This window comes from Oncorhynchus keta, unplaced genomic scaffold (assembly GCF_023373465.1).
Source record: "Oncorhynchus keta strain PuntledgeMale-10-30-2019 unplaced genomic scaffold, Oket_V2 Un_scaffold_4354_pilon_pilon, whole genome shotgun sequence".
Classification (NCBI taxonomy): Eukaryota; Metazoa; Chordata; class Actinopteri; order Salmoniformes; family Salmonidae; genus Oncorhynchus; species Oncorhynchus keta.
Window position 1 is genome coordinate 57,308 of NW_026290941.1, and position 26,018 is coordinate 83,325.

At 41.1% G+C, this 26,018-nt stretch overlaps 3 long non-coding RNA genes across 5 annotated transcripts; 1 reads left to right on the forward strand and 2 right to left on the reverse strand.

Annotated features, from left to right (window-relative positions):
- The first annotated feature begins 1,429 nt into the window (after positions 1-1,429).
- On the forward strand, positions 1,430-11,050 carry LOC127928868 (uncharacterized). The gene is made up of 7 exons (XR_008132525.1): positions 1,430-1,543; positions 1,590-1,982; positions 6,391-6,490; positions 6,623-6,836; positions 7,929-7,972; positions 8,501-8,853; positions 10,938-11,050. It is a non-coding gene; the product is annotated as an uncharacterized LOC127928868 (long non-coding RNA).
- On the reverse strand, positions 1,456-10,791 carry LOC127928869 (uncharacterized). Of its 3 annotated transcripts, XR_008132527.1 has the most exons (5): positions 10,680-10,791; positions 8,678-8,989; positions 5,015-5,146; positions 1,790-1,918; positions 1,456-1,523 (listed from the first exon to the last, which is right to left on the reverse strand). It is a non-coding gene; the product is annotated as an uncharacterized LOC127928869 (long non-coding RNA). The 3 variants fall into 3 exon arrangements; XR_008132526.1 differs by lacking the exons at positions 1,456-1,523; positions 10,680-10,791 and adding an exon at positions 10,108-10,170 and having other exon boundaries at positions 1,875-1,918; positions 8,678-8,821; XR_008132528.1 differs by lacking the exons at positions 1,456-1,523; positions 1,790-1,918 and adding an exon at positions 3,667-3,712.
- On the reverse strand, positions 5,539-8,443 carry LOC127928870 (uncharacterized). The gene is made up of 3 exons (XR_008132529.1): positions 8,358-8,443; positions 5,693-5,777; positions 5,539-5,651 (listed from the first exon to the last, which is right to left on the reverse strand). It is a non-coding gene; the product is annotated as an uncharacterized LOC127928870 (long non-coding RNA).
- Positions 11,051-26,018: the final 14,968 nt, after the last annotated feature.

Here is a 26,018-nt window from a genome sequence, read left to right on the forward strand (position 1 = left end):
CAGGTAGTTATATGAATAAAGACACTGTCATATCAGTCTGAATCAGGTAGTTATATGAATAAAGACACTGTCATATCAGTCTGAATCAGGTAGTTATATGAATAAAGACACTGTCATATCACTGAATCAGGTAGTTATATGAATAAAGACACTGTCATATCACTGAATCAGGTAGTTATATGAATAAAGACACTGTCATATCACTGAATCAGGTAGTTATATGAATAAAGACACTGTCATATCAGTCTGAATCAGGTAGTTATATGAATAAAGACACTGTCATATCAGTCTGAATCAGGTAGTTATATGAATAAAGACACTGTCATATCAGTCTGAATCAGGTAGTTATATGAATAAAGACACTGTCATATCAGTCTGAATCAGGTAGTTATATGAATAAAGACACTGTCATATCACTGAATCAGGTAGTTATATAAATAAAGACACTGTCATATCAGTCTGAATCAGGTAGTTATATGAATGAAGACACTGTCATATCACTGAATCAGGTAGTTATATGAATAAAGACACTGTCATATCAGTCTGAATCAGGTAGTTATATGAATAAAGACACTGTCATATCAGTCTGAATCAGGTAGTTATATGAATAAAGACACTGTCATATCAGTCTGAATCAGGTAGTTATATGAATAAAGACACTGTCATATCAGTCTGAATCAGGTAGTTATATGAATAAAGACACTGTCATATCAGTCTGAATTAGGTAATATGAATAAAGACACTGTCATATCAGTCTGAATCAGGTAGTTATATGAATAAAGACACTGTCATATCAGTCTGAATCAGGTAGTTATATGAATAAAGACACTGTCATATCAGTCTGAATCAGGTAGTTATATGAATAAAGACACTGTCATATCAGTCTGAATCAGGTAGTTATATGAATAAAGACACTGTCATATCAGTCTGAATCAGGTAGTTATATGAATAAAGACACTGTCATATCAGTCTGAATCAGGTAGTTATATGAATAAAGACACTGTCATATCAGTCTGAATCAGGTAGTTATATGAATAAAGACACTGTCATATAAGTCTGAATCAGGTAGTTATATGAATAAAGACGCTGTCATATCAGTCTGAATCAGGTAATATGAATAAAGACACTGTCATATCAGTCTGAATCAGGTAGTTATATGAATAAAGACACTGTCATATCACTGAATCAGGTAGTTATATGAATAAAGACACTGTCATATCACTGAATCAGGTAGTTATAGGAATAAAGACACTGTCATATCACTGAATCAGGTAGTTATATGAATAAAGACACTGTCATATGACTGAATCTCAGTTTAAATCAGGGTTTAAACAGAACACAGCTCATTACAAGTAAAAACATCCCTTAATTAGTTTTTTTTTATTCATCTAATAAAAGAAGTGAAAGACAGTACAGATATAACCTGGTATCAACAGTGTTCAGGTTGGTGTTCAGGTTGGAAGACAGTACAGATATAACCTGGTATCAACAGTGTTCAGGTTGGAAGACAGAACAGATATAACCTGGTATCAACAGTGTTCAGGTTGGAAGACAGTACAGATATAAACAGTGTTCAGGTTGGTGTTCAGGTTGGAAGACAGAACAGATATAACCTGGTATCAACAGTGTTCAGGTTGGAAGACAGTACAGATATAACCTGGTATCAACAGTGTTCAGGTTGGAAGACAGTACAGATATAACCTGGTATCAACAGTGTTCAGGTTGGAAGACAGTACAGATATAACCTGGTATCAACAGTGTTCAGGTTGGAAGACAGTACAGATATAACCTGGTATCAGTGTTCAGGTTGGAAGACAGTACAGATATAACCTGGTATCAACAGTGTTCAGGTTGGAAGACAGAACAGATATAACCTGGTATCAACAGTGTTCAGGGTGGAAGACAGTACAGATATAACCTGGTATAAACAGTGTTCAGGTTGGAAGACAGTACAGATATAACCTGGTATAAACAGTGTTCAGGTTGGAAGACAGTACAGATATAACCTGTTATCAACAGTGTTCAGGTTGGTGTTCAGGTTGGAAGACAGTACAGATATAACCTGGTATCAACAGTGTTCAGGTTGGTGTTCAGGTTGGAAGACAGAACAGATATAACCTGGTATCAACAGTGTTCAGGTTGGAAGACAGTACAGATATAAACTGGTATCAGTGTTCAGGTTGGAAGACAGTACAGATATAACCTGGTATAAACAGTGTTCAGGTTGGAAGACAGTACAGATATAACCTGGTATCAACAGTGTTCAGGTTGGAAGACAGTTCAGATAACCTGGTATCAACAGTGTTCAGGTTGGAAGACAGTACAGATATAAACTGGTATCAGTGTTCAGGTTGGAAGACAGTACAGATATAACCTGGTATCAACAGTGTTCAGGTTGGTGTTCAGGTTGGAAGACAGTACAGATATAACCTGGTATCAACAGTGTTCAGGTTGGAAGACAGTACAGATATAACCTGGTATCAACAGTGTTCAGGTTGGAAGACAGTACAGATATAAACTGGTATCAACAGTGTTCAGGTTGGAAAACAGAACAGATATAAATTGGTATCAACAGTGTTCAGGTTGGTGTTCAGGTTGGAAGACAGTACAGATATAAACAGTGTTCAGGTTGGTGTTCAGGTTGGAAGACAGTACAGATATAAACAGTGTTCAGGTTGGTGTTCAGGTTGGAAGACAGTATAGATATAAACAGTGTTCAGGTTGGTGTTCAGGTTGGAAGACAGTACAGATATAAACAGTGTTCAGGTTGGTGTTCAGGTTGGAAGACAGTACAGATATAAACAGTGTTCAGGTTGGTGTTCAGGTTGGAAGACAGTACAGATATAAACAGTGTTCAGGTTGGTGTTCAGGTTGGAAGACAGTACAGATATAAACAGTGTTCAGGTTGGTGTTCAGGTTGGAAGACAGTACAGATATAAACAGTGTTCAGGTTGGTGTTCAGGTTGGAAGACAGTACACATATAAACAGTGTTCAGGTTGGTGTTCAGGTTGGAAGACAGTTCAGATATAAACTGGTATCAACAGTGTTCAGGTTGGAAGACAGTACAGATATAAACTGGTATCAACAGTGTTCAGGTTGGTGTTCAGGTTGGAAGACAGTACAGATATAACCTGGTATCAACAGTGTTCAGGTTGGTGTTCAGGTTGGAAGACAGTACAGATATAACCTGGTATCAACAGTGTTCAGGTTGGAAGACAGAACAGATATAACCTGGTATCAACAGTGTTCAGGTTGGAAGACAGAACAGATATAACCTGGTATCAGTGTTCAGGTTGGAAGACAGTACAGATATAACCTGGTATCAACAGTGTTCAGGTTGGAAGACAGTACAGATATAAACAGTGTTCAGGTTGGTGTTCAGGTTGGAAGACAGAACAGATATAACCTGGTATCAACAGTGTTCAGGTTGGAAGACAGTACAGATATAACCTGGTATCAACAGTGTTCAGGTTGGAAGACAGTACAGATATAACCTGGTATCAACAGTGTTCAGGTTGGAAGACAGTACAGATATAACCTGGTATCAACAGTGTTCAGGTTGGAAGACAGTACAGATATAACCTGGTATCAGTGTTCAGGTTGGAAGACAGTACAGATATAACCTGGTATCAACAGTGTTCAGGTTGGAAGACAGAACAGATATAACCTGGTATCAACAGTGTTCAGGGTGGAAGACAGTACAGATATAACCTGGTATAAACAGTGTTCAGGTTGGAAGACAGTACAGATATAACCTGGTATAAACAGTGTTCAGGTTGGAAGACAGTACAGATATAACCTGTTATCAACAGTGTTCAGGTTGGTGTTCAGGTTGGAAGACAGTACAGATATAACCTGGTATCAACAGTGTTCAGGTTGGTGTTCAGGTTGGAAGACAGAACAGATATAACCTGGTATCAACAGTGTTCAGGTTGGAAGACAGTACAGATATAAACTGGTATCAGTGTTCAGGTTGGAAGACAGTACAGATATAACCTGGTATAAACAGTGTTCAGGTTGGAAGACAGTACAGATATAACCTGGTATCAACAGTGTTCAGGTTGGAAGACAGTTCAGATAACCTGGTATCAACAGTGTTCAGGTTGGAAGACAGTACAGATATAAACTGGTATCAGTGTTCAGGTTGGAAGACAGTACAGATATAACCTGGTATCAACAGTGTTCAGGTTGGTGTTCAGGTTGGAAGACAGTACAGATATAACCTGGTATCAACAGTGTTCAGGTTGGAAGACAGTACAGATATAACCTGGTATCAACAGTGTTCAGGTTGGAAGACAGTACAGATATAAACTGGTATCAACAGTGTTCAGGTTGGAAAACAGAACAGATATAAATTGGTATCAACAGTGTTCAGGTTGGTGTTCAGGTTGGAAGACAGTACAGATATAAACAGTGTTCAGGTTGGTGTTCAGGTTGGAAGACAGTACAGATATAAACAGTGTTCAGGTTGGTGTTCAGGTTGGAAGACAGTACAGATATAAACAGTGTTCAGGTTGGTGTTCAGGTTGGAAGACAGTACAGATATAAACAGTGTTCAGGTTGGTGTTCAGGTTGGAAGACAGTACAGATATAAACAGTGTTCAGGTTGGTGTTCAGGTTGGAAGACAGTACAGATATAAACAGTGTTCAGGTTGGTGTTCAGGTTGGAAGACAGTACAGATATAAACAGTGTTCAGGTTGGTGTTCAGGTTGGAAGACAGTACAGATATAAACAGTGTTCAGGTTGGTGTTCAGGTTGGAAGACAGTACACATATAAACAGTGTTCAGGTTGGTGTTCAGGTTGGAAGACAGTTCAGATATAAACTGGTATCAACAGTGTTCAGGTTGGAAGACAGTACAGATATAAACTGGTATCAACAGTGTTCAGGTTGGTGTTCAGGTTGGAAGACAGTACAGATATAACCTGGTATCAACAGTGTTCAGGTTGGAAGACAGTACAGATATAAACTGGTATCAACAGTGTTCAGGTTGGAAGACAGTACAGATATAACCTGGTATCAACAGTGTTCAGGGTGGAAGACAGTACAGATATAACCTGGTATCAACAGTGTTCAGGGTGGAAGACAGTACAGATATAACCTGGTATCAACAGTGTTCAGGGTGGAAGACAGTACAGATATAACCTGGTATCAGCAGTGTTCAGGTTGGAAGACAGTACAGATATAAACTGGTATCAGTGTTCAGGTTGGAAGACAGTACAGATATAACCTGGTATCAACAGTGTTCAGGTTGGTGTTCAGGTTGGAAGACAGTACAGATATAACCTGGTATCAACAGTGTTCAGGTTGGAAGACAGTACAGATATAACCTGGTATCAACAGTGTTCAGGTTGGAAGACAGTACAGATATAACCTGGTATCATCAGTGTTCAGGTTGGAAGACAGTACAGATATAACCTGGTATCAACAGTGTTCAGGTTGGTGTTCAGGTTGGAAGACAGTACAGATATAACCTGGTATCAACAGTGTTCAGGTTGGAAGACAGTACAGATATAAACTGGTATCAACAGTGTTCAGGTTGGAAGACAGTACAGATATAAACTGGTATCAACAGTGTTCAGGTTGGAAGACAGTACAGATATAACCTGGTATCAACAGTGTTCAGGTTGGAAGACAGTACAGATATAAACTGGTATCAGTGTTCAGGTTGGAAGACAGTTCAGATATAACCTGGTATCAGCAGTGTTCAGGTTGGAAGACAGTACAGATATAACCTGGTATCAGTGTTCAGGTTGGAAGACAGTACAGATATAACCTGGTATCAACAGTGTTCAGGTTGGAAGACAGTACAGATATAAACTGGTATCAACAGTGTTCAGGTTGGAAGACAGTACAGATATAAACTGGTATCAGTGTTCAGGTTGGAAGACAGTACAGATATAACCTGGTATCAACAGTGTTCAGGTTGGTGTTCAGGTTGGAAGACAGTACAGATATAACCTGGTATCAACAGTGTTCAGGTTGGAAGACAGTACAGATATAACCTGGTATCAACAGTGTTCAGGTTGGTGTTCAGGTTGGAAGACAGTACAGATATAACCTGGTATCAACAGTGTTCAGGTTGGAAGACAGTACAGATATAAACTGGTATCAGTGTTCAGGTTGGAAGACAGAACAGATATAAACTGGTATCAGTGTTCAGGTTGGAAGACAGTACAGATATAAACAGTGTTCAGGTTGGTGTTCAGGTTGGAAGACAGTACAGATATAAACAGTGTTCAGGTTGGTGTTCAGGTTGGAAGACAGTACAGATATAAACAGTGTTCAGGTTGGTGTTCAGGTTGGAAGACAGTTCAGATATAAACTGGTATCAACAGTGTTCAGGTTGGAAGACAGTACAGATATAAACTGGTATCAACAGTGTTCAGGTTGGTGTTCAGGTTGGAAGACAGTACAGATATAAACTGGTATCAACAGTGTTCAGGTTGGAAGACAGTACAGATATAACCTGGTATCAACAGTGTTCAGGTTGGAAGACAGTACAGATATAACCTGGTATCAACAGTTTTCAGGTTGGAAGACAGTACAGATATAACCTGGTATCAACAGTGTTCAGGTTGGAAGACAGTACAGATATAAACTGGTATCAACAGTGTTCAGGTTGGAAGACAGTTCAGATATAACCTGGTATCAACAGTGTTCAGGTTGGAAGACAGTACAGATATAAACTGGTATCAGTGTTCAGGTTGGAAGACAGTACAGATATAACCTGGTATCAACAGTGTTCAGGTTGGAAGACAGTACAGATATAACCTGGTATCAACAGTGTTCAGGTTGGAAGACAGTTCAGATATAAACTGGTATCAGTGTTCAGGTTGGAAGACAGTACAGATATAACCTGGTATCAACAGTGTTCAGGTTGGAAGACAGTACAGATATAAACTGGTATCAACAGTGTTCAGGTTGGTGTTCAGGTTGGTGTTCAGGTTGGAAGACAGTACAGATATAACCTGGTATCAACAGTGTTCAGGTTGGAAGACAGTACAGATATAACCTGGTATCAACAGTGTTCAGGTTGGAAGACAGTACAGATATAACCTGGTATCAACAGTGTTCAGGTTGGAAGACAGTACAGATATAAACTGGTATCAGTGTTCAGGTTGGAAGACAGAACAGATATAACCTGGTATCAGCAGTGTTCAGGTTGGAAGACAGTACAGATATAACCTGGTATCAACAGTGTTCAGGTTGGAAGACAGTACAGATATAACCTGGTATCAACAGTGTTCAGGTTGGAAGACAGTTCAGATATAAACTGGTATCAACAGTGTTCAGGTTGGAAGACAGTACAGATATAAACTGGTATCAACAGTGTTCAGGTTGGTGTTCAGGTTGGAAGACAGTTCAGATATAAACTGGTATCAACAGTGTTCAGGTTGGAAGACAGTACAGATATAAACTGGTATCAACAGTGTTCAGGTTGGTGTTCAGGTTGGAAGACAGTACAGATATAACCTGGTATCAACAGTGTTCAGGTTGGAAGACAGTACAGATATAACCTGGTATCAACAGTGTTCAGGTTGGAAGACAGTTCAGATATAAACTGGTATCAGTGTTCAGGTTGGAAGACAGTACAGATATAACCTGGTATCAGCAGTGTTCAGGTTGGAAGACAGTACAGATATAACCTGGTATCAGCAGTGTTCAGGTTGGAAGACAGTACAGATATAACCTGGTATCAACAGTGTTCAGGTTGGAAGACAGTACAGATATAAACTGGTATCAGTGTTCAGGTTGGAAGACAGTACAGATATAACCTGGTATCAACAGTGTTCAGGTTGGAAGACAGTACAGATATAAACTGGTATCAGTGTTCAGGTTGGAAGACAGTACAGATATAACCTGGTATCAACAGTGTTCAGGTTGGAAGACAGTACAGATATAACCTGGTATCAACAGTGTTCAGGTTGGAAGACAGAACAGATATAACCTGGTATCAACAGTGTTCAGGTTGGTGTTCAGGTTGGAAGACAGTACAGATATAACCTGGTATCAACAGTGTTCAGGTTGGAAGACAGTACAGATATAACCTGGTATCAACAGTGTTCAGGTTGGAAGACAGTACAGATATAACCTGGTATCAACAGTGTTCAGGTTGGAAGACAGTACAGATATAACCTGGTATCAACAGTGTTCAGGTTGGAAGACAGTACAGATATAACCTGGTATCAACAGTGTTCAGGTTGGAAGACAGTACAGATATAAACTGGTATCAGTGTTCAGGTTGGAAGACAGTACAGATATAACCTGGTATCAACAGTGTTCAGGTTGGAAGACAGTACAGATATAACCTGGTATCAACAGTGTTCAGGTTGGAAGACAGTTCAGATATAACCTGGTATCAGTGTTCAGGTTGGAAGACAGTACAGATATAAACTGGTATCAACAGTGTTCAGGTTGGAAGACAGAACAGATATAACCTGGTATCAGTGTTCAGGTTGGAAGACAGTACAGATATAACCTGGTATCAGTGTTCAGGTTGGTGTTCAGGTTGGAAGACAGTACAGATATAAACTGGTATCAGTGTTCAGGTTGGAAGACAGTACAGATATAACCTGGTATCAACAGTGTTCAGGTTGGTGTTCAGGTTGGAAGACAGTACAGATATAACCTGGTATCAACAGTGTTCAGGTTGGAAGACAGTACAGATATAACCTGGTATCAACAGTGTTCAGGTTGGAAGACAGTACAGATATAACCTGGTATCATCAGTGTTCAGGTTGGAAGACAGTACAGATATAACCTGGTATCAACAGTGTTCAGGTTGGTGTTCAGGTTGGAAGACAGTACAGATATAAACTGGTATCAACAGTGTTCAGGTTGGTGTTCAGGTTGGAAGACAGTACAGATATAACCTGGTATCAACAGTGTTCAGGTTGGTGTTCAGGTTGGAAGACAGTACAGATATAACCTGGTATCAACAGTGTTCAGGTTGGTGTTCAGGTTGGAAGACAGTTCAGATATAAACTGGTATCAACAGTGTTCAGGTTGGAGGACAGAACAGATATAACCTGGTATCAGTGTTCAGGTTGGAAGACAGTACAGATATAAACTGGTATCAGTGTTCAGGTTGGAAGACAGAACAGATATAACCTGGTATCAGTGTTCAGGTTGGAAGACAGTACAGATATAACCTGGTATCAGCAGTGTTCAGGTTGGAAGACAGTACAGATATAACCTGGTATCAGCAGTGTTCAGGTTGGAAGACAGTACAGATATAACCTGGTATCAACAGTGTTCAGGTTGGAAGACAGTACAGATATAAACTGGTATCAACAGTGTTCAGGTTGGAAGACAGTATAGATATAAACTGGTATAAACAGTGTTCAGGTTGGTGTTCAGGTTGGAAGACAGTACAGATATAACCTGGTATCAACAGTGTTCAGGTTGGAAGACAGTACAGATATAAACTGGTATCAACAGTGTTCAGGTTGGTGTTCAGGTTGGAAGACAGTACAGATATAACCTGGTATCAACAGTGTTCAGGTTGGAAGACAGTTCAGATATAAACTGGTATCAACAGTGTTCAGGTTGGAAGACAGTACAGATATAACCTGGTATCAACAGTGTTCAGGTTGGAAGACAGTACAGATATAACCTGGTATCAACAGTGTTCAGGTTGGAAGACAGTTCAGATATAAACTGGTATCAACAGTGTTCAGGTTGGAAGACAGTACAGATATAAACTGGTATCAACAGTGTTCAGGTTGGTGTTCAGGTTGGAAGACAGTTCAGATATAAACTGGTATCAGTGTTCAGGTTGGAAGACAGTACAGATATAACCTGGTATCAGCAGTGTTCAGGTTGGAAGACAGTACAGATATAACCTGGTATCAGCAGTGTTCAGGTTGGAAGACAGTACAGATATAACCTGGTATCAACAGTGTTCAGGTTGGAAGACAGTACAGATATAAACTGGTATCAGTGTTCAGGTTGGAAGACAGTACAGATATAACCTGGTATCAACAGTGTTCAGGTTGGAAGACAGTACAGATATAAACTGGTATCAGTGTTCAGGTTGGAAGACAGTACAGATATAACCTGGTATCAACAGTGTTCAGGTTGGAAGACAGTACAGATATAACCTGGTATCAACAGTGTTCAGGTTGGAAGACAGAACAGATATAACCTGGTATCAACAGTGTTCAGGTTGGTGTTCAGGTTGGAAGACAGTACAGATATAACCTGGTATCAACAGTGTTCAGGTTGGAAGACAGTACAGATATAACCTGGTATCAACAGTGTTCAGGTTGGAAGACAGTACAGATATAACCTGGTATCAACAGTGTTCAGGTTGGAAGACAGTACAGATATAAACTGGTATCAGTGTTCAGGTTGGAAGACAGTACAGATATAACCTGGTATCAACAGTGTTCAGGTTGGAAGACAGTACAGATATAAACTGGTATCAGTGTTCAGGTTGGAAGACAGTACAGATATAACCTGGTATCAACAGTGTTCAGGTTGGAAGACAGTACAGATATAAACTGGTATCAACAGTGTTCAGGTTGGAGGACAGAACAGATATAACCTGGTATCAGTGTTCAGGTTGGAAGACAGTACAGATATAAACTGGTATCAGTGTTCAGGTTGGAAGACAGAACAGATATAACCTGGTATCAGCAGTGTTCAGGTTGGAAGACAGTACAGATATAACCTGGTATCAGTGTTCAGGTTGGTGTTCAGGTTGGAAGACAGTACAGATATAAACTGGTATCAGTGTTCAGGTTGGAAGACAGTACAGATATAACCTGGTATCAACAGTGTTCAGGTTGGTGTTCAGGTTGGAAGACAGTACAGATATAACCTGGTATCAACAGTGTTCAGGTTGGAAGACAGTACAGATATAACCTGGTATCAACAGTGTTCAGGTTGGAAGACAGTACAGATATAACCTGGTATCAACAGTGTTCAGGTTGGAAGACAGTACAGATATAACCTGGTATCAACAGTGTTCAGGTTGGAAGACAGTACAGATATAACCTGGTATCAACAGTGTTCAGGTTGGAAGACAGTACAGATATAACCTGGTATCATCAGTGTTCAGGTTGGAAGACAGTACAGATATAACCTGGTATCAACAGTGTTCAGGTTGGTGTTCAGGTTGGAAGACAGTACAGATATAACCTGGTATCAACAGTGTTCAGGTTGGAAGACAGTACAGATATAAACTGGTATCAACAGCCTTGGTGATCACAATTTGCTGTACATAAAAACATAATGTGATCTCTATGGCTTTTCTATGTGTAAAACATGTATGACTGCCTGGGATAGAATGGGTATAGGTGTGACTTCCTGCTCCTGTTCTGTCTTTAGGCAGCTTTTATAAAAGCTTTATTAATGCACACATACATGGTTCAAGTACATGACTGGTTTGATCACACTGTTTCCTGTGCAGTGTCGGACCCCAGGGTCAAGGCTGACGACGGGGCCTATGACATCATCACAGAGGAGGAAGCGAACGGGATCTGTGACAGCCACACGCTGTCCCAAACCACAGGGGATTCACTGGAGGGCGAGCAGGACACCCGGCCACTGGGGGCGCTAGACATGCGAGTGCAAAACTGGTATGAACAGTGTTCAGGTTGGAAGACCAGAAGGGCTGATATGGAAACCACACCACTAATAGAAGTACCAAAAAACAGATTGTTCAATCAGTTAAACAGCATATTATTTATAATTGGACATTATATACAAAGTATACAAGAAAAAACATGTGTGTTAGACTACATGGAGGAGTATACTGAGTAGTTTAGTTAATCAGGCTGATCCCCAGTCTACATGGAGGAGATTACTGAGTAGTTTAGTTAATCAGGCTGATCCCCAGTCTACATGGAGGAGATTACTGAGTAGTTTAGTTAATCAGGCTGATCCCCAGTCTACATGGAGGAGATTACTGAGTAGTTTAGTTAATCAGGCTGATCCCCAGTCTACATGGAGGAGATTACTGAGTAGTTTAGTTAATCAGGATGATCCCCAGTCTACATGGAGGAGATTACTGAGTAGTTTAGTTAATCAGGCTGATCCCCAGTCTTCATGGAGGAGATTACTGAGTAGTTTAGTTAATCAGGCTGATCCCCAGTCTACATGGAGGAGATCACTGAGTAGTTTAGTTAATCAGGCTGATCCCCAGTCTACATGGAGGAGATTACTGAGTAGTTTAGTTAATCAGGCTGATCCCCAGTCTTCATGGAGGAGATTACTGAGTAGTTTAGTTAATCAGGCTGATCCCCAGTCTACATGGAGGAGATTACTGAGTAGTTTAGTTAATCAGGCTGATCCCCAGTCTACATGGAGGAGATTACTGAGTAGTTTAGTTAATCAGGCTGATCCCCAGTCTACATGGAGGAGATTACTGAGTAGTTTAGTTAATCAGGCTGATCCCCAGTCTACATGGAGGAGATTACTGAGTAGTTTAGTTAATCAGGCTGATCCCCAGTCTTCATGGAGGAGATTACTGAGTAGTTTAGTTAATCAGGCTGATCCCCAGTCTACATGGAGGAGATCAATGAGTAGTTTAGTTAATCAGGCTGATCCCCAGTCTACATGGAGGAGATTACTGAGTAGTTTAGTTAATCAGGCTGATCCCCAGTCTACATGCAGGAGATTACTGAGTAGTTTAGTTAATCAGGCTGATCCCCAGACTACATGCAGGAGATTACTGAGTAGTTTAGTTAATCAGGCTGATCCCCAGACTACATGGAGGAGTATACTGAGTAGTTTAGTTAATCAGGCTGATCCCCAGTCTACATGCAGGAGATTACTGAGTAGTTTAGTTAATCAGGCTGACCCCCAGTCTACATGGAGGAGATTACTGAGTAGTTTAGTTAATCAGGCTAATCCCCAGTCTACATGGAGGAGTATACTGAGTAGTTTAGTTAATCAGGCTGATCCCCAGTCTACATGCAGCAGATTACTGAGTAGTTTAGTTAATCAGGCTGACCCCCAGTCTACATGGAGGAGATTACTGAGTAGTTTAGTTAATCAGGCTGACCCCAGTCTACATGGAGGAGATTACTGAGTAGTTTAGTTAATCAGGCTGATCCCCAGTCTACATGGAGGAGTATACTGAGTAGTTTAGTTAATCAGGCTGACCCCCAGTCTACATGGAGGAGATTACTGAGCAGTTTAGTTAATCAGGCTGATCCCCAGTCTACATTGAGGAGATTACTGAGTAGTTTAGTTAATCAGGCTGATCCCCAGTCTACATCGAGGAGATTACTGAGTAGTTTAGTTAATCAGGCTGATCCCCAGTCTACATGGAGGAGATTACTGAGTAGTTTAGTTAATCAGGCTGATCCCCAGTCTACATGGAGGAGATTACTGAGTAGTTTAGTTAATCAGGCTGACCCCAGTCTACATGGAGGAGATTACTGAGTAGTTTAGTTAATCAGGCTGATCCCCAGTCTACATGGAGGAGATTACTGAGTAGTTTAGTTAATCAGGCTGATCCCCAGTCTACATGGAGGAGATTACTGAGTAGTTTAGTTAATCAGGCTGATCCCCAGTCTACATGGAGGAGATTACTGAGTAGTTTAGTTAATCAGGCTGATCCCCAGTCTACATGGAGGAGATTACTGAGTAGTTTAGTTAATCAGGCTGATCCCCAGTCTACATGCAGGAGATAACTGAGTAGTTTAGTTAATCAGGCTGACCCCCAGTCTACATGGAGGAGATTACTGAGTAGTTTAGTTAATCAGGCTGATCCCCAGTCTACATGGAGGAGATTACTGAGTAGTTTAGTTAATCAGGCTGATCCCAAGTCTACACGCAGGAGATTACTGAGTAGTTTAGTTAATCAGCCTGACCCCAGTCTTCATGTAGATTACTGAGTAGTTTAGTTCATCAGGCTGACCCCAGTCTTCATGGAGATTACTGAGTAGTTTAGTTAATCAGGCTGATCCCCAGTCTACATGGAGGAGATTACTGAGTAGTTTAGTTAATCAGGCTGATCCCCAGTCTACATGGAGGAGATTACTGAGTAGTTTAGTTAATCAGGCTGACCCCCAGTCTACATGGAGGAGATTACTGAGTAGTTTAGTTAATCAGGCTGATCCCCAGTCTACATGGAGGAGATTACTGAGTAGTTTAGTTAATCAGGCTGATCCCCAGTCTACATGGAGGAGATTACTGAGTAGTTTAGTTAATCAGGCTGATCACCAGTCTACATGGAGGAGATTACTGAGTAGTTTAGTTAATCAGGCTGATCCCCAGTCTACATGCAGGAGATTACTGAGTAGTTTAGTTAATCAGGCTGACCCCCAGTCTACATGGAGGAGATTACTGAGTAGTTTAGTTAATCAGGCTGATTCCCAGTCTACATGGAGGAGATTACTGAGTTGTTTAGTTAATCAGGCTGATCCCCAGTCTACATGGAGGAGATTACTGAGTAGTTTAGTTAATCAGGCTGATCCCCAGTCTACATGGAGGAGATTACTGAGTAGTTTAGTTAATCAGGCTGATTCCCAGTCTACATGGAGGAGATTACTGAGTTGTTTAGTTAATCAGGCTGATCCCCAGTCTACATGGAGGAGATTACTGAGTAGTTTAGTTAATCAGGCTGATCCCCAGTCTACATGGAGGAGATTACTGAGTAGTTTAGTTAATCAGGCTGATCCCCAGTCTACATGGAGGAGATTACTGAGTAGTTTAGTTAATCAGGCTGACCCCCAGTCTACATGGAGGAGATTACTGAGTAGTTTAGTTAATCAGGCTGATCCCCAGTCTACATGGAGGAGATTACTGAGTAGTTTAGTTAATCAGGCTGATCCCCAGTCTACATGGAGGAGATTACTGAGTAGTTTAGTTAATCAGGCTGATCCCCAGTCTACATGGAGGAGATTACTGAGTAGTTTAGTTAATCAGGCTGATCCCCAGTCTACATGGAGGAGATTACTGAGTAGTTTAGTTAATCAGGCTGATCCCCAGTCTACATGGAGGAGATTACTGAGTAGTTTAGTTAATCAGGCTGATCCCCAGTCTACATGGAGGAGATTACTGAGTAGTTTAGTTAATCAGGCTGACCCCAGTCTACATGGAGGAGATTACTGAGTAGTTTAGTTAATCAGGCTGATCCCCAGTCTACATGGAGGAGATTACTGAGTTGTTTAGTTAATCAGGCTGATCCCCAGTCTACACGCAGGAGATTACTGAGTAGTTTAGTTAATCAGCCTGACCCCAGTCTTCATGTAGATTACTGAGTAGTTTAGTTCATCAGGCTGACCCCCAGTCTTCATGGAGATTACTGAGTAGTTTAGTTAATCAGGCTGATCCCCAGTCTACATGGAGGAGATTACTGAGTAGTTTAGTTAATCAGGCTGATCCCCAGTCTACATGGAGGAGATTACTGAGTAGTTTAGTTAATCAGGCTGATCCCCAGTCTACATGGAGGAGATTACTGAGTAGTTTAGTTAATCAGGCTGATCCCCAGTCTACATGGAGGAGATTACTGAGTAGTTTAGTTAATCAGGCTGACCCCCAGTCTACATGGAGGAGATTACTGAGTAGTTTAGTTAATCAGGCTGATCCCCAGTCTACATGGAGGAGATTACTGAGTAGTTTAGTTAATCAGGCTGACCCCCAGTCTACATGGAGGAGATTACTGAGTAGTTTAGTTAATCAGGCTGACCCCAGTCTACATGGAGGAGATTACTGAGTAGTTTAGTTAATCAGGCTGATCCCCAGTCTACATGGAGGAGATTACTGAGTAGTTTAGTTAATCAGGCTGATCCCCAGTCTACATGGAGGAGATTACTGAGTAGTTTAGTTAATCAGGCTGATCCCCAGTCTACATGGAGGAGATTACTGAGTAGTTTAGTTAATCAGGCTGATCCCCAGTCTTCATGGAGGAGATTACTGAGTAGTTTAGTTCATCAGGCTGATCTCCAGTCTTCATGGAGGAGATTACTGAGTAGTTTAGTTCATCAGGCTGATCTCCAGTCTTCATGGAGGAGATTACTGAGTAGTTTAGTTAATCAGGCTGATCCCCAGTCTACATGGAGGAGATTACTGAGTAGTTTAGTTAATCAGGCTGATCCCCAGTCTACATGGAGGAGATTACTGAGTAGTTTAGTTAATCAGGCTGATCTCCAGTCTTCATGGAGGAGATTACTGAGTAGTTTAGTTCATCAGGCTGATCTCCAGTCTTCATGGAGGAGATTACTGAGTAGTTTAGTTAATCAGGCTGACCCCCATGTCTTCTCTGTAGACATTGAGGATGATGAGGTTTTTGCAATGTGGAGATTCCAGAGGATGGTACCTCTGTATCTGATAGAGAACTTACTTTGTGAGGTTTGTCAGTGTGGAGGGTGAAGGTTACCACAGTGTCTTGTGTTATATAGATGGATTTCAGAATGAACCTGGAAGAATCCATTGAAGGGTTTAGGTAAACTGTCTGGGAGGTATTTGGCCTACATTAATGAGGTAAATTGACAGTATATTGAGTTTTCTAAACAAAGGAGCCAGGTGATTAGAGGAGGTGGCTAGTGTTGCACATTTCTTTTGTATGATGAGAAACATGTGCAAGTAGGAGACATATGTTCTGGCCCAGGCAATATTACAGTAAATGAGATATGGGTAAATGGATCTCTAGTATAGAGTTAGGAAGCTTGATGAGCCAAAACAGTCATTTGTCTGATGATGCCAACAGATTTATTAAACTTTGCTGCAGCCAAATGTAATACGATCTTTTCCTTGATAACTTTTCATCCGTTAGAACTCAGAGGAATCTAGTGGATGGGACTTGTTCCATTTCATTCACACCAATTGAGATTCTGGCTCATTTTTATTAATACAGTTTCTACTACCATTCTTCTTCTTCTTATGAATACATTGAGGTTGGATTATTTAACATTTAAATATAATTTGTTTATGTGAAACCAATCAGAAAATGTGATAAAATCTCTGTGATAAAATCAAATTGGTTTCATCAGCAAAGATAATTGGAAGTATGGTAGAAGTATGGTAGAAGTATGGTAGAAGTAGACCCAGCAGATATAGATTAGTATGGTTTGGTAGAAGACCCAGCAGGTCATTGATATAGATTAGTATGGTTTGGTAGAAGACCCAGCAGGTCATTGATATAGATTAGTATGGTAGAAGACCCAGCAGGTCATTGATATAGATTAGTATGGTATGGTAGAAGACCCAGCAGGTCATTGATATAGATTAGTATGGTATGGTAGAAGACCCAGCAGGTCATTGATATAGATTAGTATGGTATGGTAGAAGACCCAGCAGGTCATTGATATAGATTAGTATGGTATGGTAGAAGACCCAGCAGGTCATTGATATAGATTAGTATGGTAGAAGACCCAGCAGGTCATTGATATAGATTAGTATGGTAGAAGACCCAGCAGGTCATTGATATAGATTAGTATGGTATGGTAGAAGACCCAGCAGGTCATTGATATAGATTAGTATGGTAGAAGACCCAGCAGGTCATTGATATAGATTAGTATGGTATGGTAGAAGACCCAGCAGGTCATTGATATAGATTAGTATGGTAGAAGACCCAGCAGGTCATTGATATAGATTAGTATGGTAGAAGACCCAGCAGGTCATTGATATAGATTAGTATGGTATGGTAGAAGACCCAGCAGGTCATTGATATAGATTAGTATGGTAGAAGACCCAGCAGGTCATTGATATAGATTGGTATGGTAGAAGACCCAGCAGGTCATTGATATAGATTAGTATGGTAGAAGACCCAGCAGGTCATTGATATAGATTAGTATGGTATGGTAGAAGACCCAGCAGGTCATTGATATAGATTAGTATGGTATGGTAGAAGACCCAGCAGGTCATTGATATAGATTAGTATTTTATGGTAGAAGACCCAGCAGGTCATTGATATAGATTAGTATGGTTTGGTAGAAGACCCAGCAGGCCATTGATATAGATTAGTATGGTATGGTAGAAGACCCAGCAGGTCATTGATATAGATTAGTATGGTAGAAGACCCAGCAGGTCATTGATATAGATTAGTATGGTTTGGTAGAAGACCCAGCAGGCCATTGATATAGATTAGTATGGTATGGTAGAAGACCCAGCAGGTCATTGATATAGATTAGTATGGTTTGGTAGAAGACCCAGCAGGCCATTGATATAGATTAGTATGGTATGGTAGAAGACCCAGCAGGTCATTGATATAGATTAGTATGGTAGAAGACCCAGCAGGTCATTGATATAGATTAGTATGGTAGAAGACCCAGCAGGTCATTGATATAGATTAGTATGGTAGAAGACCCAGCAGCAAGGTAATTTATATAAATTAGGAATAACAAAGGTCTAATTATCAAACCCTCAACTCTGAACCTCGAAGCCAACAGAGTGTTAGTGTGGCTGTCAATGCAAGAATAACAAGTACAACAGGAAGTACAATTAACCTACACCTGCAAGTCTTTCCCATATTAATGTAGTACCCTGGTGCAGTTCTCTGGAGTGATCAACAAGATATGTTTGGCTTTCTCAAGACTGAACATCAATCCTGTAGGGTGTGATTATACAAGACAAGTATTCTCTATGACCCTCAAACTCAACTCTGGACCTGGAAGCCAGTTCCACTGCATAATGGTTCCCCTCCATCGGGGACTTCCATAGGGTTACCCTTTTTGGCAGTGAGGACAGCCCGTCTGCAGCTTAACGGTAGTAACCCTCTGGTCAAACTATCGTTAACTTCTTGACGCACCCATCCCGTTAGCGGGATCATTCATCAACACCTGCTGAATTGCAGAGCGCCAAATTCAAATGAAATTACTAAAAATATTTAATGTTCATGAAATCACAAGTGCAATATAGTAAAACACAGCTTAGCTTGTTGTTAATCCACCTGGCGTGTCAGATTTCAATACAGCTTTTCGGCGAAAGCATAACAAGCGTTTATGGAAGAACAGCTCTCTAAGTAGACAAAATATTACAAACAGCTAGCAGCCAAGTAGATTGGTCACGCAAGTCAGAAAAGTAATAAATTAAATGGCTTACCTTTGATGATCTTCAGATGTTTGAACTCACGAGACCCCCAGTTACACAATACATTTTCCTTTTGTTCCATAGAGATTATTTTTATATCCAAAATATCTCCATTTGTTTGGTGCGTTATGTTCAGAAATCCACAGGCTCGCGTGGTCACGACATCGCAGACAAAAATTCTAAATAGTATCCGTAATGTTCACAGAAACATGTCAAACGTTTTTTATAATCAATCCTCAGGTTGTTTTTAAAATATATAATTGATAATATATCAACTGGGACTGTAGCTTTTTCAATAGGAGAGGGAGAGACATTGGCTGCCCCACTCTGTTGCGCAAACAAAACTCTGGAAACACCCAGCTATCCACCCATTCGCCTGCAATATCAGTTATGTTATACTCACAGACAATATTTTTACAGTTTTGGAAACGTTAGAGTGTTTTCTATCCTAATCAGACAATTATATGCATATTCTCATTTCTGGGGCTGAGAAATAGGCCGCTGCACCTCCTTTACCGTGGTCGAAGTCGGCCAATTACGCACGGCGTTAACACGGTCACACTCCATCACCACCCTCGAGCTGGAAATGCGATAACCCAGGAAGGAAACAGCTTGTTTGGAGAACACACATTTCTCAGCCTTGACGTATAGGTCATGCTCCAGCAGTCGCCCAAGGACCTTGCGCTCCAGGGAGACATGCGCGGCGCGTGTGAAAGAATAAATCAAGATGTCTTCAATATAGACTACCACAACCTGCCCGTGCAAGTCCCTGAGATTCTCATCGACTGCTGGAGCATTCTTCAAACCATACGGCATGACGAGGTACTCATAGTGGCCTGATGTGGTACTAAACGCTGTTTTCCACTCGTCTCCTCCCCGAATACGCACCAGATTATACCAACAGGGAGCTCTGGTTGAGTTTGGTGCCTACTCACCTGGGGTGGCCGAGAAGTGTTCCGCCGGCCAGTTCGACTCCCAGAGGAACTCCTCCAGCACCGGTCCGAAGTGTGTCCTCTCCGTCCACAATAGGCGCAGGAGGAGCCTCCTCCTCTGGTCTACCTAGATGCAGCTCCTCCCAACTCCATCGGAGTGGGAGCGGGAGGGCTGGAAGGTGGAATTGACAGGACCCCTTCTGAATGCCCGCAGGCAGCTAGCAGGTTGTCCAGTCGAATCGACATGTCTATCAGTTCGTCAAGGGAGAGAGTTGTGTCCCGAAAAGCTAGCTCAACGGTAATGGTCCATCAGGGCCCTGTCATTCCACCCAGCACCAGCAGCCAGGGATAGACATATGTTACAGACTGTGTGATAGACATATGTTACAGACTGTGGGATAGACACATGTTACAGACTGTGGGATAGACATATGTTACAGACTGTGGGATAGACATATGTTACAGACTGTGTGATAGACATATGTTACAGACTGTGGGATAGACACATGTTACAGACTGTGGGATAGACATATGTTACAGACTGTGGGATAGACATATGTTACAGACTGTGGGATAGACATATGTTACAGACTGTGTGATAGACATATGTTACAGACTGTGTGATAGACATATGTTACAGACTGTGGGATAGACATATGTTACAGACTGTGTGATAGACATATGTTACAGACTGTGTGATAGACATATGTTACAGACTGTGGGATAGACATATGTTACAGACTGTGTGATAGACATATGTTACAGACTGTGGGATAGACACATGTTACAGACTGTGGGATAGACATATGTTACAGACTGTGGGATAGACATATGTTACAGACTGTGTGATAGACATATGTTACAGACTGTGTGATAGACATATGTTACAGACTGTGTGATAGACATATGTTACAGACTGTGGGATAGACACATGTTACAGACTGTGTGATAGACACATGTTACAGACTGTGGGATAGACATATGTTACAGACTGTGTGATAGACATATGTTACAGACTGTGATATACATATGTTACAGACTGTGTGATAGACATATGTTACAGACTGTGTGATAGACATGTTACAGACTGTGTGATAGACATATGTTACAGACTGTGTGATAGACATATGTTACAGACTGTGTGATAGACATATGTTACAGACTGTGTGATAGACATATGTTACAGACTGTGGGATAGACATATGTTACAGACTGTGTGATAGACATATGTTACAGACTGTGTGATAGACATATGTTACAGACTGTGTGATAGACATATGTTACAGACTGTGGGATAGACATATGTTACAGACTGTATGATAGACATATGTTACAGACTGTGTGATAGACACATGTTACAGACTGTATGATAGACATATGTTACAGACTGTGTGATAGACATATGTTACAGACTGTGTGATAGACATATGTTACAGACTGTGTGATAGACATATGTTACAGACTGTGGGATAGACATATGTTACAGACTGTGGGATAGACATATGTTACAGACTGTGTGATAGACATATGTTACAGACTGTGGGATAGACACATGTTACAGACTGTGTGATAGACATATGTTACAGACTGTGGGATAGACATATGTTACAGACTGTGGGATAGACATATGTTACAGACTGTGTGATAGACATATGTTACAGACTGTGTGATAGACATATGTTACAGACTGTGGGATAGACATATGTTACAGACTGTGGGATAGACATATGTTACAGACTGTGGGATAGACATATGTTACAGACTGTGTGATAGACATATGTTACAGACTGTGTGATAGACACATGTTACAGACTGTGTGATAGACATATGTTACAGACTGTGTGATAGACATATGTTACAGACTGTGTGATAGACACATGTTACAGACTGTGTGATAGACATATGTTACAGACTGTGTGATAGACATATCTTACAGACTGTGTGATAGACATATGTTACAGACTGTGTGATAGACATATGTTACAGACTGTGTGATAGACATATGTTACAGACTGTGTGATAGACATATGTTACAGACTGTGGGATAGACATATGTTACAGACTGTGTGATAGACATATGTTACAGACTGTGTGATAGACATATGTTACAGACTGTGTGATAGACATATGTTACAGACTGTGGGATAGACATATGTTACAGACTGTGTGATAGACATATGTTACAGACTGTGTGATAGACATATGTTACAGACTGTGTGATAGACATATGTTACAGACTGTGTGATAGACATATGTTACAGACTGTGTGATAGACATATGTTACAGACTGTGTGATAGACATATGTTACAGACTGTGTGATAGACATGTGTTACAGACTGTGTGATAGACATATGTTACAGACTGTGTGAATCCCTCTATCTGCAATATTCCACTTAAGGAAAATGTAACATACCTTGGGATTACCATGTCTAAGGATCAACAGAAAATATGCTCATTCAATGTGTGTACTTATTATTGAAGAAAATAAATTAAAAGAAGTTGAACCAATGGTTACAGAGGGATTTATTCTGGAAAGGTTGTGTGTTGCTTTCTAAAGATGAAGTTATTTACAGATCTACTTCCAGATCTACCTCCAGATCTACTTCCAGATCTACTTCCAGACCTACTTACAGATCTACTTATATATCTACTATAGATCTACTTAGTTTTGAGATTATGCTGCAGGATTTAGAGGTAATTTGTGGTTTAGTACATTACCCTGCTTGACTGCTTATTGCATTGCTCCACACCACCACAAGGGGGAGGTAGAGCACTGACTATGCTCTTGAGTTCCAAGGCGCTCATTTGTCTAATGTAGCTGACAGTGAATGAATGGACTGATGTAGCTGACAGTGAATGAATGGGCTGATGTAGCTGACAGTGAATGAATGGACTGATGTAGCTGACAGTGAATGAATGGCTGATGTAGCTGACAGTGAATGAATGGGCTGATGTAGCTGACAGTGAATGAATGGGCTGATGTAGCTGACAGTGAATGAATGGGCTAATGTAGCTGACAGTGAATGAATGGGCTGATGTAGCTGACAGTGAATGAATGGGCTGATGTAGCTGACAGTGAATGAATGGGCTGATGTAGCTGACAGTGAATGAATGGGCTGATGTAGCTGACAGTGAATGAATGGGCTGATGTAGCTGACAGTGAATGAATGGGCTGATGTAGCTGACAGTGAATGAATGGGCTGATGTAGCTGACAGTGAATGAATGGGCTGATGTAGCTGACAGTGAATGAATGGACTGATGTAGCTGACAGTGAATGAATGGGCTGATGTAGCTGACAGTGAATGAATGGGCTGATGTAGCTGACAGTGAATGAATGGGCTGATGTAGCTGACAGTGAATGAATGGGCTGATGTAGCTGACAGTGAATGAATGGGCTGATGTAGCTGACAGTGAATGAATGGGCTGATGTAGCTGACAGTGAATGAATGGGCTGATGTAGCTGACAGTGAATGAATGGGCTGATGTAGCTGACAGTGAATGAATGGGCTGCATAAACCAAACAGAAACTGATAATTGTGAAACTTCAAAACTGTATTTCAATGAACTGAATGATGAGGATGAAGAAGGTGATTGAGTTTAGAACAAGGTAAGAATTGCTATTCCTCTGTCCTGCACTTGTTTGTTCAGGAGAACTGTACCTGTTGGGAAATGACAAACTGTTGTTCCACTGAGGTTGTGATTCTAAGAGAAACTAAAATGACCTGGTTGTCATGTATTATCGTCTCTAAAAGGAAACATATTACCACCGTCTCTTATTGTCCTTTCATAATGCATCCTGATTTACACAGTTATTATTATTAGTAGATATTCTCACAGAACAGATTTGCACTAATGAAAAATGCCCCTTAGATATGATCCCGTGTAGGTATTTCATTTGGAACAATAAGGATATTTTGTATAGAAACAAGTCTTTATTTATGAAGAACTGGTTTAATAATCATATCCTGCTGGTAAGTCAACTTTTTAATGCAGAAGGATTGTTACTCAATTATGAGGAATGTTTTATCTTGTAACAATATCCCTGTAACACCTAGAGAGTTCTCCTTAGTCTCTGATGCTGTTCCATCTGGAACTCATGTTATTTAGAGGTGTAACCAGACCTCACCTTGTTGACCTGCCCTCCTAGAGAGTTCTCCATAGTCTCTGATGCTATTCCATCTGGAACTCATGTTATTTAGAGGTGTAACCAGACCTCACCTTGTTGACCTGCCCTCCTAGAGAGTTCTCCATAGTCTCTGACGCTATTCCATATGGAACTCATGTTATTTAGAGGTGTAACCAGACCTCACCTTGTTGACCTGCCCCCCTAGAGAGTTCTCCATAGTCTCTGATGCTATTCCATATTGAACTCATGTTATTTAGAGGTGTAACCAGACCTCACCTTCTTGACCTACCTTCGCTTAATCCAGTTGACTCTCCAATAGGGAAACTGTTTCTCTCCTTGCTCCCTCAGAACAACAGATCTACCTGCTTTATTTCAAAGGGAGATTGTATCCATTCCTTATGTCACAACTTACTGGAATACATTTGCCAATAATATCTGTTGGAAAAAAGTCTGGTTATTACCATTTAAATACCTTCTGGTAATTTGATTGCTTTTCTGATTTTCGTGACCAACATGAGCTTTGCATTATGCTAGGCTATCGATAAACTTACACAAATGCTTGTCTTGCTTTGGCTGTAAAGCATAATTTCAAAATCTGAGATGACAGGGTGATTAACAAAAGGCTAAGCTGTGTTTCAATATATTTCACTTGTGATTTCATGAATATGAATATGTTCTAGTAAGATTTTTTGTCCGTTGCGTTTTGCTAATTAGTGTAAGTTGATGACAATTCTCCCGGATCCAGGAGGGGTAGTTCTATTAACAACCAGACCACTAGGAGGTGTCCACATGGTCTGATAAACACTCCTAACAACCCCACCACTAGGAGGTGTCCACATGGTCTGATAAACATTCCTAACAACCCCACCACAAGGAGGTGTCCACATGGTCTGATAAACATTCCTAACAACCAGACCACTAGGAGGTGTCCACATGGTCTGATAAACATTCCTAACAACCCCACCACAAGGAGGTGTCCACATGGTCTGATAAACATTCCTAACAACCAGACCACTAGGAGGTGTCCACATGGTCTGATAAACACTCCTAACAACCCCACCACTAGGAGGTGTCCACATGGTCTGATAAACACTCCTAACAACCCCACCACTAGGAGGTGTCCACATGGTCTGATAAACACTCCTAACAACCCCACCACTAGGAGGTGTCCACATGGTCTGATAAACACTCCTAACAACCCCACCACTAGGAGGTGTCCACATGGTCTGATAAACATTCCTAACAACCAGACCACTAGGAGGTGTCCACATGGTCTGATAAACACTCCTAACAACCCCACCACTAGGAGGTGTCCACATGGTCTGATAAACACTCCTAACAACCCCACCACTAGGAGGTGTCCACATGGTCTGATAAACACTCCTAACAACCCCACCACTAGGAGGTGTCCACATGGTCTGATAAACACTCCTAACAACCCCACCACAAGGAGGTGTCCACATGGTCTGATAAACATTCCTAACAACCAGACCACTAGGAGGTGTCCACATGGTCTGATAAACACTCCTAACAACCCACCACTAGGAGGTGTCCACATGGTCTGATAAACACTCCTAACAACCCCACCACTAGGAGGTGTCCACATGGTCTGATAAACACTCCTAACAACCCACCACTAGGAGGTGTCCACATGGTCTGATAAACACTCCTAACAACCCCACCACAAGGAGGTGTCCACATGGTCTGATAAACACTCCTAACAACCCCACCACTAGGAGGTGTCCACATGGTCTGATAAACACTCCTAACAACACCACCACTAGGAGGTGTCCACATGGTCTGATAAACACTCCTAACAACCAGACCACTAGGAGGTGTCCACATGGTCTGATAAACACTCCTAACAACCCCACCACTAGGAGGTGTCCACATGGTCTGATAAACACTCCTAACAACCAGACCACTAGGAGGTGTCCACATGGTCTGATAAACACTCCTAACAACCC